At 38.6% G+C, this 25,423-nt stretch overlaps 1 long non-coding RNA gene across 1 annotated transcript; it reads right to left on the reverse strand.

Moving 5' to 3' along the window:
• Positions 1-5,723: 5,723 nt before the first annotated feature.
• LOC111091604 lies at positions 5,724-23,746 on the reverse strand. Its single transcript, XR_005375425.1, has 4 exons — positions 23,231-23,746; positions 19,445-19,710; positions 15,190-15,313; positions 5,724-6,822 (listed from the first exon to the last, which is right to left on the reverse strand). It is a non-coding gene; the product is annotated as an uncharacterized LOC111091604 (long non-coding RNA).
• Between the last annotated feature and the right edge of the window lie 1,677 nt (positions 23,747-25,423).

Consider the following 25,423-nt stretch of genomic DNA (forward strand, 5'->3'; position numbering starts at 1 on the left):
CTGTGAAAAATGCTATCAGTATTTTGATAGAGATTGCCTTAAATCTGTAGATTGCTTTGACTAATATAGACATTAGAACAATATTTGTTTTTCTAATCCATAAGTTTAGAATGTGTTTCCATTTCTTGCAAAAGACATGAAGAGAAATCTCACAGAGGAAGACATAGACATGGCCAACACGCACATGAGAAAATGCTCTGCATCACTTGCCATCAGGGAAATAGAAATCAAAACCACAATGAGATACCACCTCACACCAGTGAGAATGGGGAAAATTAACAAGGCAGGAAACAACAAATGTTGGAGAAGATGTGGAGAAAAGGGAACCCTCATACACTGTTGGTGGGAATGTGAACTGGTGCAGCCACTCTGGAAAACTGTGTGGAGGTTCCTCAAACAGTTAAAAATAGACCTGCCCTACGACCCAGCAATTGCACTGCTGGGGATTTACCCCAAAGATACAGATGCAGTGAAACGCCGGGACACCTGCACCCCGATGTTTCTAGCAGCAATGGCCACGATAGCCAAACTGTGGAAGGAGCCTCGGTGTCCAACGAAAGATGAATGGATAAAGAAGATGTGGTTTATGTATACAATGGAATATTACTCAGCCATTAGAAATGACAAATACCCACCATTTGCTTCAACGTGGATGGAACTGGAGGGTATTATGCTGAGTGAAGTAAGCCAGTCGGAGAAGGACAAACATTATATGTTCTCATTCATTTGGGGAATATAAATAATAGTGAAAGGGAATATAAGGGAAGGGAGAAGAAATGTGTGGGAAATATCAGAAAGGGAGACAGAACGTAAAGACTGCTAACTCTGGGAAACGAACTAGGGGTGTTGGAAGGGGAGGAGGGCGGGGGGTGGGGGTGAATGGGTGATGGGCACTGGGGGTTATTCTGTATGTTAGTAAATTGAACACCAATAAAAAAAATAAAAAAAAATATTGATATATAAAAAAAAAAGAATGTGTTTCCATTTCTTTGTGTCATCTTCAATTCTTTCATCAGTACTTTTGGTGGTCTTTATATAGCATCTGCAAATGGTGAAAGTTTTATTACTTCCTTACCAATTTGAATGCCTTTTATTTCTTTTTGTTGTCTGATTACTGTGGCTAAGACTTCCAATACCACATTGAATAAAAGTGGTGAGAGTGAACATCCTTGTCTTGTTCCTGACTTTACTGGCAAAACTCTCAGCTTTTCCCCATTGAGTATGATGTTATCTGTGGGTTTTCACATATGAAGGCCTTTATTATTTTGATATAAGTTGCCTCTAAACCTACTTTGTTGAGGGTTTTTATTATGAATGGATGCTGTACTTTGTTAAATGCTTTTTCTGCACCTATTGAAATGATCATATGGCTTTTATCCTTTCTCTTATTGGTGTGACTTATTACATTGATTAATTTATAAATAATGAGCCACTTTTGTGGGAACCACAATCTGACCTGATCATGCTGAATGACTTTTTTTTAATGTATTGTTGGATTCAGTTTCCTAGTATTTTTTTTTTTTTTTATGATAGTCACACACACACACACACACACAGAGGCAGAGACACAGGCAGGGGGAGAAGCAGGCCCCATGCACCGGGAGCCTGACGTGGGATTTGATCCCGGGTCTCCAGGATCGGCCCTGGGCCAAAGGCAGGCGCTAAACAGCGGCGCCACCCAGGGATCCCCCCCCCCTTTTTTAATGATAGTTTCCTAGTATTTTTGTTGAGGATTTTTGCATCTATGTTCATCAGAAATATTGGCCTGTAATTATCTTTTTTATTTGGTTTTAGTATCATAGTAATACTTGCCTCATAGAATGAATTTGGAAGTTTTGCTTCCTCTTCTATTTTTTGGAAAAGCTTGAGAAGAGGTATCAACTCTTTAAGTATTTGGTAGAGGTGCACCTGGGTTGCACAGTCAGATAAGCCTCCAACTCTTGGTTTCAGCTCAGGTCATGCTCTCAGGATTGTGGGATTGAGCCCTGCATTGGGCTCCACATTTAGTGTGGAAGTCTGCTTAAGATTCTCTCTGCTTCTCCCTCTGCTCTCCCCCTGCCCACCCTCGTGCATTTGCGCTCTCTCTCTCTCTCTCTCTCTCGCAAATAAATAAATAAATCTTTAAAAAAATGTTTGGTAGAATTCTCCTATGAATCTCTCTGGTCCTAGACTTTGTTCAGTTTTTTGATTACTCATTTAATATCCTTGCCAGTAATTGGTATATTCAAATTTTCTATTACTTGCTGAACCTTTTTTGGGAGGTTATATGTTTCTAGGAATTTATTTATTTCATCCATTTTGTTGGTAAATCATTTTTTTATAATACTCGCTTACAAGTGTTTATATTTCTGTGGTGTCAGTTATTATTTCTTCTCTTTAGTTTGTGATTTTGTTTGAGTTCTCTTTCTGTCTCTATCTCTGCTCTCTCTCTCTCTGAAGAGTCTAACTAGAAGTTAATCAATTTTCTTGATCTTTTCAAAGAACCAGGTCCTGGTTTCATTTTCATTGATCTATTGTTTTTTAGTTTCTATATCATTTATTTTTGTTCTAATCTTTATTATTTCCTTTCTTATTCTGGTTTTGGGTTTTAGTCTTCTTTTTCTAGCCCCTTTAGATGTAAAGTTAGATTGTTTATTTGAGATTTTTCTTGCTTTTTGAGGAAGACCTGTTAGGCTATAAAATTCCCTTTTAGAACAGCTTTTGCTGCATCCTGAAGATTTGGGACCGGTGTGTTCTTATTTTTGTTTGTTTCCAGGTACTTTTTGATGATTTCTTCTGTGATTCCTTGGTTGACCCATTCACTGTTAGTAGCATGTTATTTAACCTCCATGTATTTGTGCTCTTTTCAGATATTTTTCTTGTGGTTAATTTCTAGTTTCATAGCATCGTGGTCAGAAAAGATGCATAGTATGACTTTGATCTTTTTGAATTTGTTGAGACTTGTCTTGTGGCCTAACATGTGATGTATTCTGGAGAATGTTCCATGTGCACTTGAAAAGAATGTTTATTCTGCTGCTTTAGGACAGAATGTTCTGAATGTATCTGCTACAGCCATCTGGTCCAGTGTATCATTCAAAGCCACTGTTTCCTTGTTGATTTTCTGTTTGAATTATCTGTCCATTCATGTAAGTGTGGTATTGAAGTCCTCTACTATTATTGTATTACTATAGATTATTTCCGTTATGTTGGTTATTAACTGATTTATGTATTTGGGTGCTTCTATGTTGGATGCAAAAGTATTTACAACTGTTATGTCTTCTTGTTGGATTGTCCCCTTTTAGTACTATTATTATTATTATATACTGTCCTTTGTCTCTTGTTATAGTCTTTGTTTTAAGGTATGCTTTGTCCAATAAAAGTAATGCATACATTTGCATTATGAATATCCTATCCCCTCACTTTTAATTTGCAGGTGTCTTTAAGTCTGAGATGAATCTCTTATAGGCAGCATATAAATGGGTCTTTTTTTAAATCCATTTCTTCACCCTATGTCTTTTGATTGGAACACATAATCCATTTATGCCCAAAGTAATTATTGATAGATATGTATTTATTGCCATTTTGTTGCTGTTTCTCTGATCCTGCTTTTGCTTTCTTTCATGGTTTGTTGGCTTTCTTTAGTGATATACTTGGATTTCTTTTTCTTTATTCTTTGCATATATATTGCTGTTTTTTTGATTTGTGGTTGCCATGCAATTTGTATATAACATTTTCTGTGTATAGTAGTTTATATTAAATTGATGGTCACTTAAGATCAAACCCATTCTTTATTTCTTCCCTCACACATTTTAGATATATGGTGTTACATTTTACTTCTTTTTATTTTGTGAATCCCTTGACTGATATTTACAGATATACCTATTTTTACTGCTTTTCTTACCCTTACTCAGGGTCTTTCCTTTCTACTCGGAGTCCCCTTTAACATTCCTTGTAGGGCTGTTTTAGTGGTCATGAACTCCTTTAGTTTTTGTTTGTCTGAGAAGCTCTTTATCTCTCCTTCTATCCTAAATGATAGCCTTAATGGATAGAGTATTCTTGGCTGAAGACTTTTTTCTTTCAGCATTTTGAATATATCCTGCCACTCTCTTCTAGAATGCAATGTTTCTGCTGAAAAATCCACTGATAACCTTTTTTTTTCCTTCTTCTTCTTGTATGTAACTGTATTCTCTTGGTGCTTAAAAATTTTTTTTTCTTGGGATGCCTGGGTGGCTCAGCTGTTGAGCGTCTACCTTTGGCTCAGGGTGTGATCCCAGGGTCTCAGGTTTGAGTTACACATCGGGTTTCCTGCATGGAGCCTGCTTCTCTCTCTCTGCCTATGTCTCTACCTCTCTGTGTGTCTCCCGTGAGTAGATATATAAAATCTTTAAAAAAATAAAATTAAAAAATATATTTTTTCTTTATCACTACTTTTTTGCCATCTTAATTACTATGTGTCTTGGTGTGGACCTCCTTGGGTTGATTTTAGTGGGGACTCCCTGTGCCTCCTGGATCTGGGTATGTGCTTCCTTCCCCAGATTAAGGAAGTTTTCAACTATTATTTCTTCAAGTAAATTTTCTTCCCCCTTTTCTCTCTCTTTTTCTTCTGGCATCCCTATAATGCCAGTGTTATTATGCTTGATGAAGTCACTGAGTTCCCTAAGTCATGTATTATTTTGCATACATTTTTTTTTCTCTCCCTTGCTCAGCTTGATTACTTTTCATTTCTCTATCTTCCAGGTTGTGGAAGACAGATTTCTCTGCTTCTTCTAACCTGTGGAGACTGGGGCCTGACCTGGCTGGGCCACTTCAAAAATTGTACAATGCACTGGAGGTGCAGTTTTAATAAGGTGTAGGAGTCTTCCCAGGGAGAGGTGACCAGCTGACACTGCTAGGTGAGGCCCTGCTAAATGCCTGGTCAGGAGACACATGTTGGCAAGGCTTAAGCATCCAGACAGAGGCAAGTGTGACTGGAAAGGGCAGATCTGATGAAGTGTGGGTGAGTGGGTCTTGGTGTAAGCAAGTTAGGTAGTGAGTATTAGTGCTGTGCTTGTTCCTGCAGGTGGCTGTGTGTTTGTACTGAAGGGTACAGGGAAATGGCACCAGCCAGCTCCTTTGTTCTTAGAGGGGTCTTCCTGCTGTTCCAGCTTCTCTGGCCCAGCTCTGAGATGAGTCCCTCCCATATGCCCCAGGCATTTTTCTCACTGCAGTTCCTAGGCTGGATCTCAATGATTTGTTTGTTGAGTTCTCTTTAAGGGTGGGATTCAGCTTCCTAGCACTCAGGGCTCAGGGTTCTCCTAGATGTGAGCCCACTAATTTTTAGAATTCCAAGCTTTAAGTTCCACTGCTTATAAAAACTCATGAAATTCAGCTCCTCTCACTCTCAAAGCCAAATGTTAGGGGGATTCATCTTCCTAATGTGGGCTCCTTAGTGTGATTGTCTGTTTCTCACCCTTCTTTGCACCCCTGGCTCCCTCTGACCACAGATGGCCAGGACTCTTTAGCTCACCCCTGCAGCTCTACCCTTCCTACCCTTTTTGATGTGGCCTCTTCTCTACCTTTAATGGGAAGTTTGTTCTAGCAGTCTTCAGGTCATTTTTTGTGTTATTTACACTGATGTGAGTGCTATCTAGTTGTATCCGTGGGACGTGGGACGAGGTAAGCTTAGAGTCCTCCTACTCCACCACCATCCCAGCCTCTGGCCAGTCTCTTTGTTCTTGATATATTTCCATGATCAACAACAGTTTCTGGAAGGATGTCCATGATCAACCTGAGCTTTTAATGACAAATATTGAGGTTTTTCTCAACAAAGCACAAGGGGTAAGATTTTAGGGTGTAGTAAAAAATATCTAGAGTTAGAGGATCTGATCTGAACTGGATCTTGATTGTTTCACCTTAGACAAATTTCTGAGCCCTAATTTTCTCATCTATAAAATTTGATAATAAAAATAACTACCTAATGAGGTTGTGAAAGTTGTGAGATAATAAAGGTCAAAGGTGACTTGTAAAGTGCAAAAAAAGAGCTAGCTTTGATTTATGATGCAACATTTCATGCTGTGTATTACATGCCCAAAAAAGCTATGTAAAGATTTACTGGAAAGTGTTCATTATTTAGAAGATGAAATCATTTTGTGAGATGAAAGGGGAAGTCTGAGGAGGCCTGACCTGATGAAAGCTCAGTATACTCAGGGAGAGTGTCTCCAATTGATTAAAAGTAAAAAGGTATTTGAGTGATGAAAATGATTGAGTTAGTATGAAAAACTCACCAGATTCCCTTAAAATAGAAATGGGCATACATTTTTAGAAGAGAATGTAAGAAAAAAATGAGAAAAAAAGGTCTCTTAAACTTTATCAGGAATCTGTGCAAAGTGGATAGATTAAATAAAAGAATTACATGTTTCTTCTTGGCCATCAACATGGTATTTGCTGTTGATACAGTAATATAGTAAATTTAATGTGGTTTATTTGTCTAAAAGGAACAACTTATCTTTTGTTTGGAACATAGAAGCAAGCTGATTCCTGATCTGTGTTATTTCAGTGTCTGGTTGATTTGTACTTGAGGTTTCCGGAGTAAAAACTTTGTTACTAAATACCTGGCACAATCCCACTGCAGGGGCTAAGGATCAAAAGGTGGAGTGAAATCTCCTGGTTGGTATTTCAGAAGATAAATTCAAAATTTTATATTCAGAAGTATAATTCAGTTGAAGAAATACTCATTAAGATTGATGAATAAAGAATATTTTCCATTAATTTTGTTCTTGCAATCTTCTTCTGTTCTTCTGGGCCTCCCTTCTTTTAGTCAATGTTGCAGTCTGCTTTTCTTACCTCATGGAAGGAAAGTCAGAGCTGAAATACAGAAAGGAAGAAGTTAGGCTTTACCTTTTAGAAAATGAAGCCTCAAGGGAGTTGAAGGTCTTAGGATAAACAACAGAAGAGCACTCACTGGATGGGACTCCATCCATCCCCCAGCTGTCTCATTAATTCCTTTCAAAGGTTATAGTAATACTCAGACCATTGGTAGTTGACTGACTGGGTGTATCATCTATGTCCTGAGACTCTGCTCTGTCTTTATCAACTTACCTGGGCACCATTTTTCAACATCTCAGGACACAGATAAACTGAGTTAGAAGCTGGTACTGAACATCTTAGGGAATGGCAGTAATATAGAAAATGTGGTGAGACTGCTAGCTATCTCCCCAGTACCTACTGTCTCCTTTTTCCTTATAAGGATAGACACCCACACCCAGCCCCCCCCACACACACACACATATCTGCCCACAGTTTAAGCTTCAAACAGGATTGCCCAGCTAGAGAGCAAGAAACTGTATTTTATAGATTTTCTTATAGGTAGATAAATCCATGTGTTTAGGATATGAGCAGAAGTTATACCATTTTAAGGCTTTAATATAGATTTAGAACATTGGGCATATGCTCCTTCCTTCATCTTCCCCTTTTCATGGGCTATAACACTAACTTGCCAAGACCCAGATTCAGCCCTGTGGCTAGAACAACAGCTGAGGATGGCAGAACAAGGAGGAAGGACTTGGGTCTTCACTGCTGGACTCTTAGGCTCTCATTTATTTAAGCCACTGTGATTTTTGGCCTTATTTTTGATAGAAATCTAGCATTTACCCTAAAATATACAGAAAAGCCCACTTCACCTGTGCTTGGGTAGGAGTGAATGGAATCAGCCTGAGGTTTCTCCTAGAGGTACTGGCAGTTTATTAGAGGAAAGACACAGACACATGGGAACATGGCTGAAAACCCGGGTGCTGTGTCATAGATCCAGATGGTACCAGGCAAGGGTAGGGCGGGTTGAGTGAGACCCAGTAACTCTACCTCTCACAGAGTTCTGGGCAAATATTGAGAGATTCATGCTGATTTGGGCTTTCTTTTATTATTATTTTTCTTTTATTTCATTATCACTGTTTCTTTAGGCAAAAAACAGTAATTTTTTGATAAATGATTATCAAATAATTAATTTTATATGATTGCAATCTAGCCATGCCTCATTCCCACACAAGAGTATATGATCACATGTGGATGTTCTCAAACAGACTGAGCCAAGAGTTGAGCCCATTCTTGTTTCACTCTCAAAAGGTAATTGAATTTCCATGTTCTTGTGAAGAGAAAATCAGCTTTGTAAAGTGCTGAAGGTTTTACCATCCAAAACTGGATCGCAAAACTGAATATTGTTGTTGGCAGAGCATGAGAACATGCTCAGTCACAAGAAAATGAAACATTTCTTGTGTGAAAAATGTGTCACACTCTTAATCTCCTTTTTCACCCTCTCTCCCACCCCAGCATTGAATAGTGTATGATGATATATTTAGCTAGTAGTTATATCTTTGTACATGATGTTTTGAGGTTAATCCAGCTGAATCTGAAGGAAGCCTGCTGGACTCTGAAAAGTTTCTGGGTTTTGCTACAAGTAACCTCAAAACCTTACTAGTCAATAGAAGGCATTGAGTCCCCCCCATTCTCCAAGCAAGTTCTTAAAAATAAACGGTAATGAAACATAGTGGGAATAACAAGTGCTCAAAATTTCACTTCCAAGACCCACTTCTCTCTGGATTTTGAGCTAGGGTACTAAAACTCTTTCTTTCACTGCTTTCTGGGCCCACTTAGAACAAAACAACTAATTTAATTGGAAATAATTATAGTTTTACAATAAGTTGCAAGAAAAGTACAGGGTAGTCCCCTGTACCTTCAACCACTTTCTGCCACTGGTTACATTTTACATAACTATATTACAATATTAAAACCAGGATATTAACATATTGAAATAATGTGTGTGTATATTTATGTCATTTTATCACCTGTGTAGATTCATACAATCACCACTGTGATCAAGCTACAGAACTATTCCTTTCTGTTTCATTCTACCACAAAGGCTGCCTGGGGGCTATCCCTTTATGGTCACTTCTACTCACCTGCCTCTACTTCTCCTAAACCCTGACAGCCACCAGTTGGTTCTCCATGTCTTTCATTTTGTCCTTGTGAGAATGTTATATAAATGAAACTACTGTAGCCTATTTACATCTAACACAATGATTGATTGCTAGGTTAGGGCTTAAGTCTGCCATTTTATTTGTTTTTGTTTTCTGTTTGTTTCCTCTATTTTTCATTTTTCTGGTATTTTTTTTGTCCTTTCTCTGGATTATTTGAACAGATTTTAGAATTCCATTTTGATTATCAATAGCATTTTTTGATGTATCTCTTTGTATAGATTTCATAGTAGCAGCTGTAAACATTATTTTATACTTGTCACAGCCTGCTGATGTTGACATTTTGCTAGTTTGGATAAAGCATAGAAATATTACCTTCCAGGGGATCCCTGGGTGGCGCAGCGGTTTGGCGCCTGCCTTTGGCCCAGGGCGCGATCCTGGAGACCCGGGATCGAATCCCACATCGGGCTCCCGGTGCATGGAGCCTGCTTCTCCCTCTGCCTATGTCTCTGCCTCCCTCTCTCTCTCTCTCTCTCTCTCTCTCTATCATAAATAAATAAAAATTAAAAAAAAAAAAAAGAAATATTACCTTCCTTTAAGTCCTTTCACCTTCTCACATTTACAGTGTAATTGTCTTAAATATTTTATTTACATATATTAAAAACCACATCAAATGATATCATAATTTTTTGCTTCAATCATCAAACAGTATTTAGAAAACTCAAGGAAGTCTATTGAATTTATCCATATCTAGACTCTTTGTTATTCTTTTCTTCTTCATTCCAAATGTTTGAAGCTTTAAGAAAAAATCTTTTCCTTTCTGTTTCAAGAACTTCTTTTAGTTATTTTTTTAGGGTAAGCCTCTGGTGAGAAATTCTTTTGATTTCCTTTATCTGAAAAAGTAGTGATTTTCCCTTCATTCCTGAAATGTATTTTCACTAGATAGATTCTGTATTTACAATTCTGTTATCTTAGCACTTGAAAAATGTTGTACCACTTTCTTCCAACCAGAATGGTTTCTTATGAGGAATCCACTGTCATTGGAATTATTTTACCCCTATGGATAATGTGTCATTTATTTCTGGGTGTTTTTAATATGCTTTCTTTGTCTTTAGCTTTCAGAATTCTGGGTATGATGTGTCTTGATGTGGATTTAATTTATTTTCTTGTATTTGCTTAGCTTCTAAATCTGTAAGTTTATATTTTTGCCAAATTTAGAAAGTTCTCAACTATTATTTCTTTTAAAAATATCTTAATTTTATTAAGCTAACCCTTTAGATTTTTTCCTATGAGTTTCTCTTTTTAATTTATTTTTGCCAACTTTATTGAGATACAGTTGGCATATAATATTTCATAACTTTAAGGTGTACAACATGTTGATTTGATACGCTTACATATTGTGATTACTACTGTAATCACTGTACCACTGTAGTGCAGCCATATTTCGTGGAAAACTTTTTCAATCCTACCTCTTTTTGCCCTTCTTGTATCTGATGACAGAAATGTTAGACCTTTTGTCATAGCCCCTCAAGTTCCTAAGGTTTTTTTTCTTTCATTTTTTTTCCTGACTTTATTTTCTTTGTTTGTTCAGATTGAGTAATTTCTATTGTCCTTCTTCAAGATGATTGGTTCATTTCTCTATCCTCTCCATTCTGTTTAGCCTATCCACTGACTTTTTATTTTGGTTATTGTATATTACAGTTTTAAATTTTCCATTTGGTTCTTCTATATATCTTCTGTTCCTTTGCGGAGATTTTCTATGTCTTCATTTGTTTCAAACATGTTCATAATTGTTCACTGAAGCTTTTTTTTATGAGGACTTCTTTAAATTTCTTTCTATTTAGGTAATTCGAACATCTGTGTCACCTTAGTGTTGGTGTGTGTTGATTACTTTTTCTCACTTGAGATTTTCCTAGGTTTTGGTATAATGAGCAACCTTTTTCTTTTTCTTTTTTTTCTTTTTTTGAAACCTGGATAATTTGAGTATTTTGTCATAAAAGTCTGTATCTTACCTAAATCCTTTGATTCAGCAGGCTTCGTTTGACACTGCCTTGGCAGGGGAAGGTGGGAGGTGCTGCATCATTACTGCCATGTGGAAGTGAAAGTCCAAGTTCCCCTCTTGGCCTTCTCTTATACCACCTCAGCAGGGAGAGGTAGAAGTCCCTTGTTACTACTGTGTGGGGTCCCCATGTGGCCGCTACTGACACCTGGGATGGGGGGGAGCTCATTATCACTGGATGGATATGGAAATCCTGGCCCCTCACTCTGTCTTCTCTGATAGCACAGGGTGGGAGGTGAGGTAGGAGTGCCTTGTTATAGGTAAACAAGGACAGAAGTCTAGGTTCCCCACTCAACCTTTCCTGATGGCAGTTTCTTTCCATGGTATTTGCCCAGGGGGGGAGGATCACTTTTGTATAAAGTTTTCTGTTTTTCTAGAGTGCCCTATTTCTGGTTCTTTAACTAGAAACAGCAGGTTTTTCTTAGAGTTTTTGTTGTCTGCTCCTACTGGCATTTCTAGGTGACTGGCTTTATGTTTGGGGATATATGAGGCAAAAAGAGAACCCAAAAAACTCACTGTCATGGGATATCTCCTACCCAAGGTTTGTAGCCAGTCTGCCTTCTTTGCTCCACATTTGAGTCTCATGTTTGTTTCATATATAATGTCCAGGGTTTGTAACTATACTTAGCAGGGGAAATAGAAAGGAGTCTGCCTTATCAGTCACTCATTTTTGCTTTAATATTTCCATAGCTAATAATGATAATAGCTGTTATGTTATGAGTTGTATCTACATGGCCAAGACGATGCTAATTTATTTAATTCTCATGATAATCCTATGCATAAAGTACAGTAGTTACTGATGCCATTTTGTACATGAAGAAATTAAAACTCAGAAATAATCATGTAAATATTTAGAATAATGCCTAGCACACATACTAATAAAGTTTTAGAAATATTATTACCATTAATTACTTTAGAGTTGTTAACTTGTCTGATGGACCCAACCTGTAAGTGGAGAATTCAGATTCCAACCCAGAACAAGCTAAAATTATGCTCATAAACTGTAGTTTGTAATTTCTCCCATTTTGAGTGGATCTGGATTAAGCCATTTCTGCTGCATCCTGATCTGTATCTTTATCCATCATCTTGATTTCACTGCCACTGTTATGTTCCCTTCACTTTCTTTAAGGTACAGTTCCCAAATTGCTTTCCACTTACAACCTAATAAGGACTAGTATGTATGCAGTATATATGGTTGACAAAGTAATTTTGTATGTATTATATTTAATATTTATTTGAGACTCATAACAACCTTTTGACAAGTATTATTATTGTCACTCTAAAACTGAAGTTCAGAGAAATTCAGAGACTGGCTCAAGGTCACATGGTTAGGAAGTGGTCGAGACAGGACTCAAGCTTGGTGTTATTTCTGCCACCCTGTGCTGCATCTGTTGCCCACAGCTCACTTTCACATCCTCCATGTAGCTCTACATGCTTATAGCTTAGCACCCTTTGGACCTCCTGGCAGATTGTAAAGGTCTTGGGAGAGGGGAGAAGGGAGGTAAAGGCCCCAGAAATAAGGAGGTGCCTCTGTACTTTGATACAGTTGATACATTGAAGATGTGTTGGAAATACTGTTGCATAATAACACCTTTCCCCTGTTGCTTGCCTTTCACATAGAGTCATATTTTTAGATCTAGTGGAGAATGGAGTACTTGAGTGCATGGAGGAAATAGAGATGGTTCAGAAACATGACTGCAAATGATTCTAGTTGGCAGAAGAGAAACAAAGGCAGAGATAGGATCAAGAACAGAGGACTGGAAATATATTTACAAGATTTATTTGCTAGGTATTGGTTACCAAAATTCAGTGTTTTGTGTGTGTGTGTGTGTGTGTGTGTGTGTGTGTGTGTGTATCTGTAAGAGAGAGAGAGAGAGAGAGAGAGACAAAGGAGGGGAAGCATTAATGACAGCAATGCTCCTAGGTTTCTAATTGGAAAAACAGGATGGGTCATTTTGTTCATAATTGAGGTCAAGGAAAAACAGTTTCAAGGAGGATGGAGCAGTGCATAGTAGAATGCTAAAGAGAAAAGGAAAATAAAGATTGTATCAAGATAATTGGATTTGAAAATTAGACGGTAATTAATGGCTTTACAGAAATACCTGCCATAGGTGGATACAGAAGCTGACAGAAGAGCGTGGTGAGATGGGCAAGTTGGGAAATTATTTGGAAGTGAGAAGGAGAGACTATTCATGCAGTGATGCTGTGGCATGCTCATGGGATTTGGAATCAGAAGATCCATTTCCAAAACCTGATACTGCTTACTTTCTTGTGTAGCCTTTGGCAAATTACCCATCTGGGTCTATTTCTTAGAACATGAGCAACAGTTTTCTCTGTTCATTTTCCTGTGATCTATTTCCTCATTGTGTGTCACAGGATAAATCATGTCATGAAAGTGAGGATTTTTTTCTTCTCTCTTTTAAGTGAATCCCCACACCCAACAATGGCATCTTCTAGTTGAGATCAACTGGGATCAATTTGACATTTGATCAAACCATGGTTAAGTGTTGTGAGAATAAGTAGGGTCTTTTATAACTCTGTTGTGATTATACATAGAGAGGCTGCATATAAATATTATCTTCTTTCCAATTGGTTCCTGATTGAAAGTTAAACTTTGTCACTCAATAAGGTAATGCACATAATTAGTAGGTGCAATGTATTTCTTTAAAAAGTTTTTTTAAAGCATTTGTGATGCCTTCAGAAGATACTAAATTTGTGTAATGTTTTTCATATTGCATTTTCTTACATATTAAACATTTATTATTAACAATGTGCCAAATCTTGTGTTACTTCAAGTTTATCTTGTGCAGAAATATAGGATCAGCTTCCATTTAATTTCAGGTCAAGATACTATGTAGATACAATATTTCATATTTCTTTTATATTCCTATATCAATTTAATTCATTAATAATAAAAATAGCCCAATTTATTTCTAATCTTCACTATAATCTTGGGGGTAGATCTGTCTCTTTTAACAGATGAAAAACCAAGCTTTAAAAAAAAGCAAAACAAATTTAAACACCTATTATAGAGCTAAGTATAGTAGCTACTAAATAAATGTGTGATCAATGTTATCCTGTAACAGTGTTTTCCCTGTCTTAAGATTTGTAGAGAACTGAGTGTGCTCTCATTACAGGCATAAAACCAGCCTAAACCAACATTTATGCTGTCAGAGTTTCCTGGAAGGTCCTATATCTCTGTCCTATTTAATCCATATATTTAGTTATTCATCATTTTTCTCTTCAGCAATAAGAATGAACTAGTCACTATGCCCATTCATATGTCTGTTGGCCCTCATGTATTGTGAGTACATATGTATATTCTGGCTGCACCTGCCAATACAAAACTGCAAACAATAGTAGGAGCACCTACCAGAGTTGTGTGACAATGGGTCCTAAGCCTGAGATATCCTGGAGTCCTTTCAATGACTTGGGTACTAGAACAAGATCTTCATTACTAATCAAATCTTAATCCATCAGGTCTCCTAAAGCCAGACTTTATCCGTAGGATCTCAACTACTATTGTGGGCTCCATTCCCTCTCTTTAGTGGCTGCACATCAGGGTACTACGAGAGGCTTACCCCCCTGCAATGCCCTGCCAACCCATATTAGAATCTAAAGCAAAAGGAAAAATTTGTAACACTAACCCTGTCTTTTTTTATGTTCATCTTAATTTGGATGGGTGGGGTAGCATTAATCTAGATTTTGAATCAAGGTTCCCCTTAAGTTTTTCTCCTAAAGCTAGTGCCTCACTTGCCTCACCCTAGTCCCCACCTTGCCTATCTGCAAGAGGATTAAGAAAGACTTAGACCACATTAGCATAGAAAATGACAGAGTCTCAAAAATGTGTTCTTGAACTGACACTTGCCACATAGTTTGCATGGGAAACAAAGTCCATCTAGGGGTCATTCTTTACTCAATGTGCTCAACCTTCAGTGAACTCGATTCCTCTCCTTTTGGATTTCAAAGCCCTGCTTGATTCTTATAGATGGAGCAGATATTGTCCAGAGGAAATAATGTAAAATGGCCTCACTGATTTAAACATTAGGAAATCAATCTAAACAGCCAAATGTGCAATGTTGTCTTCTAGAGACTGATTAAAGGCAAATCTGCCCACAGATGCCATCCCAGGAAGGAGGACTGTCCTAAACCTTCACCTTTAGGGTTCCTCTCAGAGGCAGCAGTCAAACATCGAGGAATGTCTACCTGAAGCCTCCATTAAATCCTTCTGATCCTCCCTGGAAATGGCCCGATGTCTCCTGGGTCTGATAGGCCTCTGTCAGGTGAACACAGTAGCCCTTTGACCCTGGGCTCGGTTTTCCTCTTGAAGCTAAAAAAAAAAAAAAAAAATGGCAGAACTCTGAAAGGAAGTTCTTCTCTGCAAGGTTCCATCCATTCCAGAAAACAGACAGGACTGGAGCTGCCTCAGAAACTGTTCACCACACTTAATTATTGGAAGGAAGAGATCCAGATTTTGTAATCGGTGATCAAATCATATTATACACTGATGGGGAGAGAGGTGGATAAATAAATTCCATAGATAGTCCAAAGTGTCCAATTGTGCCAGCAAATTTGCTTTTTAAAATTCTCTCCTTTTGGGGGCAACTGGCTGGCTCAGTAGAAAGAGCATGTGCCTCTTAATCTCGAGGGTCGTGAGGTCTAGCCCTGTGTTGGTGTAGAGATTACTAGAAATAAATAAATAAACTTAAAGCAAATTTCTTCTTTTGGTCCAACTCTTTGTTGGATCTGATGATAGGTAGCAAAAGAAAACTGGTTGATTTGGACTTGACCTCCCCAGTGAGAAGGAGCCCTTCTAATATTTCCACCTCTGCTTCTTACTCTCAGGTGTCAACTCAAAGCTGAATCCTCTATAAAGGATTCCCTATTCAATCCTGATCTGAATTACTTCCATCTTCTTTGGTGCTCCCACAGGGCTTTTCTTAGATATACTGAAACATTTATTTCTACTTTGATTTACAGTTCTGGGATTATGGATTTATGGTTATAAATCTACCACTTTCTAACAGCTGAACATAGGCAATTTGCTTAAACTCTCTACCTCAGCTTTATTAGTAAATGGGGATAAGTATTATTTTTCCTAGTTATTGTGAAAGACCTGGGCTCAAATTATGAATTCACCAGTTTCCAATTTGTCTTGGAAATGTTATGTAAGGGCAGCCCAGATGGCTCAGCGGTTTAGTGCTGCCTTCAGCCCAGGGTGGTCGTGAAGACCCGGGATCAAGTCCCACATCGAGCTCCCACAGGGAGCCTGCTTCGCCCTCTGCCTGTGTCTCTGCCTCTCTCTCTCTCTTTCTCTCTCTCTGTGTCTCTCATGAATAAGTAAATAAAATCTTAAAAAAAGAAATGTTATGTAACTTCCCTACCCCCATTTTATCTATCTGCAGAATAAGAATAAAGATTGCATCTCCCTATAGTAGTTCTTATGAAAATTAAAAGAAATAATGCATGCAAAGTAAAAAATATTAGCTGTTAGCCTTTTCTTGTTGTTACTGCTGTTTTCTTGATTAGACTGTAAATTCCCAGAGAGAAGGAGCCTGTTCTTATTTATCCTCCTATCATCCAGAGACTTTCCTTGCTGGTGGTCAATAAATGCTTATGGGATGTTGAATATTTTCTGTACTTCTACCTCAATGAATTTATATTATTTGTAAGGGCTTTATCATGTTCAGCTTTGTATTGGAATTTACTTATGCACTATCTCTTCCCTCCTTTTTTTGTAATGTGCTTTTATGTAAAACAATCACTCAGAAAATACCACATAAATAAGAGAAATAATACCAATGAATTCAAAGTCTCCTCACAACACAGAATCACAAAATTGTTCTTGATAACTGAAATGCTGCATTTAAGATTGACAAGTTAAATTTCCCCTTTTGAAAAATAATCAGTGGAAATCACCAAATGAGCAAAGAATGAGTAGAAACCCTTCTCTTGTGTCTCATGGAAATACTCCTTAAGCCACACTGAGTGCAAGCATATCTTTGGATGTGATCGCCCTGCCCTCTTCATCCAAAGAAACAAAGCAGGCTATTAGAAACCGTTTCTTTTTGCTTCAAATGATGTCATTTAGGTCCAGCATGAGGGATCTGCTGTCTGTCCTCATTTTTTCTGCTCTGGGGAGCCCTCTTGGTTCCCCCAGACAACAGCACAACAGAGGCTGAGGGCTGGGAGGGAGATCGAAAGGGCTGATATACCACCAGCTCTAAAAACACACAGCAGAAAGCTAGGCTATTACTAATGCTGATCAGCTCGGAGGCAATGCAATCAAAACCTTCAATTACACCTGGGTGATTTAATCAACTCCCTGTCAAACTCGGGCTGGAACTCCTCTGGTACTGTACAAATACAGTAATTACCATGCCAGCTTGCAATAAGATATCATTTCAGTGGATTACAAAACACATTCTGTTGTCAATTACCAACAACCGATTTATAGGCCCTGAAACAAGCAATATTTTTTAATTGCTGCTTTTGTGTCATTATCACAAAATTACTTCTGTTATGAGGCATTAAATCATCTCAGCAATGTTGGGAGTCGGGGCGGGAGTGGGGGAGATTAAAGTTTTCACTCTGTTCTTTCCTGATAAAACGGGAATAGAAGCATAAAACTTGTATCCTGCTGTGTTGGATTTTGAAATAAAAAACAACAATCAAAAAGCCCCAGAGAGTCTCAACTATGCAAATAATCATAAACAAATCCTGAAGCTACATGAATGGATCAAAGTGCAGGAAACCAAGAGTCAGATTTATTTTGACCTGCACTTTTTTTTGTGTCCAGGGCCTTCTTTTCTCTCCCATTTATTTGCCTATCTTCCAAGCTTCATTTTGTAGAGGAGTTTATTTCTTTTGAAGGTGTATTGCAGTTGACATCAAATGTAGCCATGGTCACTGGAGATCTGCAGATTTGGAAGATTTGAAAATTTTCTATTCTACCTACCCTCCCCCCACCAGCCCATTTGACCAGTCCAAAGAACAACAGTGATTTGGCCTTGCCATCTCCACTCAGCTCATTCACAGATGTCCTAAGATCAGTATCTTCTTATGCAAAGGGAGCATGTAACATACCCCTGCTGACTCCCTCCACCCACTTATCCCATCCCAGCCTCAATAAATCTTGCCTGAGTTGGTTCTAAAAGGAGGCATTTTTAATCTTACAGACAGCAGGGCACAGGCAAAATTTTATTATTGTTGTTGTTATGACTATGAGTATTACATTTCATAGTGGCAAATCTTTTATAGCACTTCATCTCAGGCACGGTTTTAAATACTCTACAAATATTATAATAATCCTATAAAGTTTGTATCATTGTTATTCCATTTCACAAATGAAAAGCTAATGCACTGATTGTTTAAAGCTTTTGGCCACAGTAACATATAATGGAAGGAACATTGGATATATCTCAGGAAAAACCGAGTTTGAATCTTGATACTACTACTTTAGCTGTGTCCTATTTAGCCAATTATGTATCCACTCTTAGCTTTAGTTTCTTTCGCTTTAAAGAGGAGAAAATAGTAATAATAATAATATTTATTAAGCATGTCATTTTACACATATGAACTCATTGAATCCTCGCGACTTGCCTAGGTAGGAACTATGGTTATCCCTGTTCTATAGATGATGAAGCTGAGGTGTTGGGAGGTAAAGAAACTTGCCCGGTGTTACACAGAAGGGAAGTGTTGGAGTTCCTGAGGTCCCTCCCTTAAACATTATGCTATTGACCATCTTTGGTTACGTCCTTACCGTTGAGATCTAGATTCATATGCCAACATCCTACTGTGTATCACCACTTGGACAGTGTCACAGCCATCTTAGAGTTCACACATCCCAACTGGAAGCCATCATTATCTTGCCCCCAAACCTGTCCATCTTCAATACTTCGCATTTCCTAGAATGAATACCTCCATCTACCTAGTTGTCCAAGCTAAAAGCCCTGGCATAGTCCTTGGCCAGAATCTCTCACTGAGACACCTGCTATGATTTCCAATTGGTATTTCTACTTTTAGTCACATCACCTTCAATGACACACAGATACCTCACCAAGCACTCTGCTCCTGATCTATCGTTGACAATGTCACTGTTCTGTCTTCAGAAGCCTGTAATTATTAACAAAATAAAATCCTATCATTAGAACTCTTTGCAGACTACTTACATTTTTTTTAAAGGCTGTACCTTTATTTCAGTGTCTGCATTCACCTTCCTGGTTTGGTATCACATACATCTATACCTCAGGATTGTATGCTTTTCTTCATGGTCAGCTTTCCTTCCTCAGGAAAGTAGACTGCTACAATCCATTGGGTAGGACTGCAGCTTATTTTCTGACTTACTCAGGTACCAGCCAACCAGGGCTTGAAAGCATTATAAAAGTAAAATATTTCAAGGATTAGAGTCAGAATGAACTGGACATAAAATTTGAAACTTAGAAAAGATCATATAGCTCACCTTATCAATCTTCTCTTTTTCAAAGGATGAGCAGTGTCACTATGGTCAGTATAAAGCAAAGGTGATAAGCAAAGTCCATGCGATGTCAAAGTTCACAAAACAGTATGAATAAATGCATACATAACAAGGAAGTCTTAACTCCCTGCAGTTTGCAGTCCAAAGACACATCTTCTCTCATGAAAAGCACAGATCTCTGCCTGGCATATTTCTTCTGGGTTCTGTTCATGTAGAGAGTCGTTTCCCAAATGGTATTTTTTAAAGATATGCTATGGAAACAAGATGTCTTGCATGGTTAGATATTATTGCTAAATTGGCCTATAGCATCCCCTTCTGAGAAAGACATAATGAACATTGTCATGTTGAAACCTCTTAGAAATTGTGCAGTAGAAAACAATTTTAATTTATTTAAGCCAGAGTTCTGAAACTCACTGACCATTAATTTCCACTTTGTTTTGAAGTTTGATGCTAAATCAAAATCTTCTGAAGTTGAAATTAAATGGACTGTGATGATTTAGTCACCAGTTGCATTAAAAGTGCTCAGTAGCCATATGTAGCTAGTGGCTACTGTATTAGACAACACAGATTTAGATAACTTAGTCAACTAAACTAATTAGCTACAATGATCAAAATAGTGCTATTGTGCAACTTCCATGTAATGATTTTGCTTATTGATAGTTCTTTCTATGCCATGTCCCAAAGGAAGAATTATCATGGAGGATCAATCAGGCCATGCCAAAAATATTAGGGATAGAGCCTGTGGGTGAATCTTAAATTCTACCAGATAGGTTCTGAGCAAACATATGGATCTGGACATCCTAGAATGGCTTATTTACATTAAAAAATAGAATCTCACTTGCTCATGCCCAATCCCTGGAGTGTGCTATGGTTACTGATTGTGCAAATAGCTGACTCCATCAGTCATGTTAACACCATACCAGAGAGTTGGTAAGAGTAAAACATGCTTCTCCTTGCCCCGGGATATTGGAGTTAGATTTGCCACTATGGCACCTGGCCAATTCTGTGAAGGATGCCCTTGAAAGTGTTCCTCCCCATAGAGAAGGAATCAGAGAGAACAAAAATAGATAGCACTAGGTGGACTCATAAAACTTGTCAAAATCTTTCAAGCATGGCATATTTGATGATTCATGGGGTTTGCAAAGCATTACCAGATTAAAACAAGAAATATCATGCAGAGTGGTCATTCTATAGCTTCAGAACTCTGTGTGGCAACATAATCCTAATGGCGGAAAGCATGGTTAGGGGAACTGTGTGGCCCGCATTCACCCCCCACCACAACCATTTACACCATCTTAACGGCAGGATCATGCTCATCAGCAGAGTAGTGAGTTATCGGTTCCACCTCATTCTTTCTCCAGAGACAAAGACCTTATAGGCTCCCTCCAGAAATTTGTTGAGAAATTTTTTTTTTTTCAAATCTCTCTCCCTGTGGATTGAGCTCATTTTCTCTCACATAGACATCAGCAGGGAGAAGCACTGATTCATCAGCCCACTTATTCCAACCCTTCACAATTTCAGAGATAGTTGTGATAAAGCAATTTTCCTTGTGCTGTCTCCTTTCTGTAATTCCAGTGTTAACCCCTTTATTTATACATACCTGAATCCACTGTATTTCCACTCTCTGCACATTCTCACTCAAGATGATACCTTCACCTTCCTGATCTGTGACCAGCCACTACACTTACTTAACTATGGAAAACAGCAAGTAGTTTTTACACCCAGGAGCTGGACTGAGATGATTGCTGGAGAGAGAGGTTAATCAGCCCTGAATTCAGCCTAATCAGCTGCTGGAGGAAGACTTACTACTGTGATGAACTCTCAGCTGCCACAAGGAGAGATGATCTATTTACAACCATATGCTTGACTATAGTGTGTGCTGGTGCACTGGGTGCAATCGTCGTCCAAAATCATCCTGTCTACACCCTAGCCCCCACCCAAAACCATGGTCTCCATCGCTACAGAAAAAAATGATTTTCTATTTTTCTCTGTTTTTAATAAATGTTTACTGCATGTCTATAATGTACCAGGTACTGTAGTAGAAACTAAAGATAAAATGATAAACAAAATAGAGTGCTTTCCCTTGATTATGGCCTCGTGAAGGAGACAGAGAGTAGTAAGGAGTTACAAATAAACTTGTATATACTAGGGGATTAGCTCTGGTAGATGTTAGGGGTGGAGAGGGGGTCAGGAAAAGTTTTTTCAAAGAGGTAATGACTCAGCTGAGGTCTAGAGGAACAGTTAATTAAGCAAAGGGGGAAAGGTTTCCCAGAAGAGGAAATAATCTGTACAAAGGCCCTGTGGTGGGCATGGTGTGATAACAGAAGATCAGTGAGGCTTACAAGCAAGTAGAGGAGAGAGTGGTTTAAGATAAGGCTGAAAAGATAGGCAGGGACCAAACATTGCAGGAACTTTGAATCCATAATCAGAATTTTGGTCTTTATCTCATGAGTAATGAGGAGCCCTTGAAGTGTTTTAGGCAATAGGAAGCCAGCCACTGGAGTGCTTTCAGCTAAAATGTAGAGTACTCATGCCCTCTTTCAGTTCAAAATTGTTAATGACTTATCGTAGCCAACAGATTAAAATTTAAATCTCTTACTGAAGTATTAAAATCCTCTGTGCTTGGTACCCAGGCTTTTTCCTTGCTTCATCTTCCCCTATACTGTCCTACCTGTCCAGGTCTACAATTTACCAAGGTCTCAGCCTCACTGTTCTCTGAACTTGCTGCCTTCCAGGACTCCTGTGCCTTTGCTCACATTGTCTCTTCAGCCTAAAAGGAAAATACTGCATGCTCTTAAAAGGCAGGAATGGTGTCTATTCCCGTGTGTCCCTGGGACCTAGAACAGGGCCAGATATATAATGCAATCTCAATAAATGCTTATGGAGTTGGGTTAATGAATGAACTTTATTCATTTATTCATTAACAAATAACTGGCTTTATTGCTTTATTCATCTGTTGAATATTTGCTTATTTTTCTGAAAGGTCTAACCCAACTAGAATCCTTTTAAGAAATCTTATCTGATTCTCTAAGTCGAAATAAATTGCTCCTATCTCCAGGCCATTATTTATACTGGTTACATCACTATTTTTTAAATTATGTCCTGTATTAAAAACCAGATACAGAGAAACACAATCTGCATGCCCATCTCAGGAACTCTGAGAAGTCAAGTCAGACAGTTTGAATGGTGGTTCTTGGGTGACTTGAAAGAAAGCAAGATGGCTTAGGGACTGGAAATAGCAGACAGATCCTTTTGACACTAGTGAGGTTGTATCTAATCTAACTTGCTCCTTAACCTTGACATAAATTGTGTCCAGTGAGACTAAGACATATCAGAGCAGATTTGGTGGGTTAGGTGGATGGTACTTCCAACAGTCTATTTGCATTAGGGACTATGAGAGAGCTTAAGGGATGTCAGGTGCTAGTGGAATTATGAAGAGTTGTTTCACAGAGCACTGGGGCACAGACACTTGCCACATAGCTGTGCCATCAAGCACCAAGGCCTTGAGACGGAGGTCACCCTTCTCTCAGGATTGTCTTTATCCCCAAGAAGAATTGTCTAACACCAGAAGCTAAGGTTGAGGAAGATTTTGGAATCAGAGTACAGGTAACAAACTCCATGAGACTGGAGTTAAGCATCTTTGATTATTACCTTGAGCCTGATGATACAGCCTTGCTTTCTCCTGTGACAGATGTGACCTGGGGAAGACAAGTTATGTATTGCATGCAATAGGTTGTTTGATGGATATTTTCTCCACTGAAGGAAGCTTACCTTGCCAGGATGAGGAAGGTTGTGTAGTCTCAATATCTACAAGCCTGAGAGTTTCCACTTGAGCCAGATCCTCACCAGCCTCTACAGAGTCCTTCTTCCCATTCCACAATAACAACTGAGATTCCCTTTGAGGGAGTTTTTGCCATTTTCCTTAAATGAGCCTGTTAGTTGTGGTCATCACATGGCATCAGCTCAGTCCTCTCTCCAGCTCCAGCTCCCTTCTGTCCATATCAGCTGCCTATAGAGCATCAGGGAGATAGCTTTCCACACCCATTACCCATGGAGAATGCCAGTATCCACATCTGAGCTGTTCCTTCCAGGTGCTCTCAAATCTCACTGTACCAGGGGCAGAGGGTAGTTAGGGGAGGGATGGAAGATGCTCTTCCCAAATTCTATGTCACAGTTTATTGCCCAAGCCCCAGAACAGCTGTACTAGAGCTCAGTTGCAAGATGAAATTTCTCTTGAACAGTTAAGTCAGTTTCTTCTTTTGGCTCTTCTCCACATGAGGCTCAAAACCACCCAAAGTGAAGCAGGAAAAGCTCTTTTTTTGAAAGGGCTTTTATGCTGAATGTACTGGCAATATGACTAATTACTCCTTAGTTGATTTTTGCTAGACTTTTAAAGTAATAGAACTATGAATTGTTCTAATGATGGAGTCATTCCACATGCTTTGAAGGTGACCAGTGTTGTTTACCATGCCCAGGCTTCATTGAAGACACCAACATGGAGACACACACAGAGACACACATACAGCCTTACCTAATACAGAGAAAATGGACATTATTCTATCCCCTAATGCTCTACTTCCTTTCTCTTCCCCCAGGTGTATAAAAGAGTGGCTCTCCCTGCAGACATCTAAATAGAGACGAGTAAATACTGGAGTGAGTGTGTGTTGGAGAGTGCTGCTTTTTAGTCACTCCTGATCTTTGCCAGATGTTTTGCACAGAGTTGTGCTTATGTGTATGTGGGTGGGGGTGGGGTATCCATGGATGTTTGTTGAATCATGCATTACAGTTGGAGAATGGGTCAGGGTGACTAAAGCTGAGCAGATGTGGCACATGCAAAAGGCAATCTTTCTCACCCGTTGGAGTGTGTTGGAATTATACAAGATGTATTATATACGGAAAACCCCAGAACACTGTCTGGCAAAAAGCAGGTGCTCAACAAACATCAGTTTTCTTTCCCTTCCAATCTTCTCCCTCTGTAAATAGACTACCTATATAACAATATTTCCATTCTGTTCACTTTTTCAACTCCCCTGACTTCAGGACCCTTGGGGTTTCTTTATTTTAAAAAAAAAGTAGCTCTCAGAAAAAAAGATCTGATATTAATTCACATCTTGGTATGATATGCACTACCATGCTCCCTCTCTCTTGGACTGCACTTTAAGCCCTATATCAAATTGTAGAATAGAAGAGGTTAATCTTCTGTGAAAGGCATTTCAGGAGTCAGAATGAAAGTAGGGGAGTTATTTTGGGAAGAAAAGGGCTCTTTACCCAGGTTCCTAAATTATGCCAATATAAGTGTCTGCCTCTCCCTCCCATGCATAAGAGAAGGATTCTTCCAGATGTGTGATGGGTGTGGGTGTTTATGTGTGCATTCCATGTGGGAACAGGCCTAGACACCACCGGTTGACAACAGAGTACAGCTTAAAAAGCATGTGGTATGCATCTTCCTTCAGAAGCTCATAAAGTGTGGCCATAACTCTTCTCAGCATGGAAAGAAATATCACAGAGCCCTTTCCGTCCATCCTGGTGCCAAGTGGAAATAAGAACAACTCAAAATTATTTTATTAAAATAATCTGGAAATCCAAAATAAGAATTTTTCACATGGCCTGTGAATTCAACATATCAGTCCTCTAAGAGGAGCACTTTCTTCAAATTAATTGAAGATTAGAGTCACTTTTCAGTGAACTTTTATAAACCTCCAGAACATATTTGTAAAAGTTTCAAAACCATTATTATCTTAGCAGCTGTGTCCAAAATTCTTCTTTGGGAAGGAACTGCTTTTATATGGAAAAATACCTTGGTAAGTCACTGGGGTTGAAAGGTTAAAAGTGCGGTGCCCTGTGGGTATAGATAAGCAGGAGACAATCAAAAGAAGAAGGAAGAAGAATGAAAGAAAAAGAGAGAAAGAAAAGGAGCTTGGTAAATTGTGCACCAGGAATGAATAAGATGGCAGAGGAGGTGGG

The sequence above is a fragment of the Canis lupus genome, chromosome 21, assembly GCF_011100685.1.
Source record: "Canis lupus familiaris isolate Mischka breed German Shepherd chromosome 21, alternate assembly UU_Cfam_GSD_1.0, whole genome shotgun sequence".
NCBI classification, from domain to species: domain Eukaryota; kingdom Metazoa; phylum Chordata; class Mammalia; order Carnivora; family Canidae; genus Canis; species Canis lupus.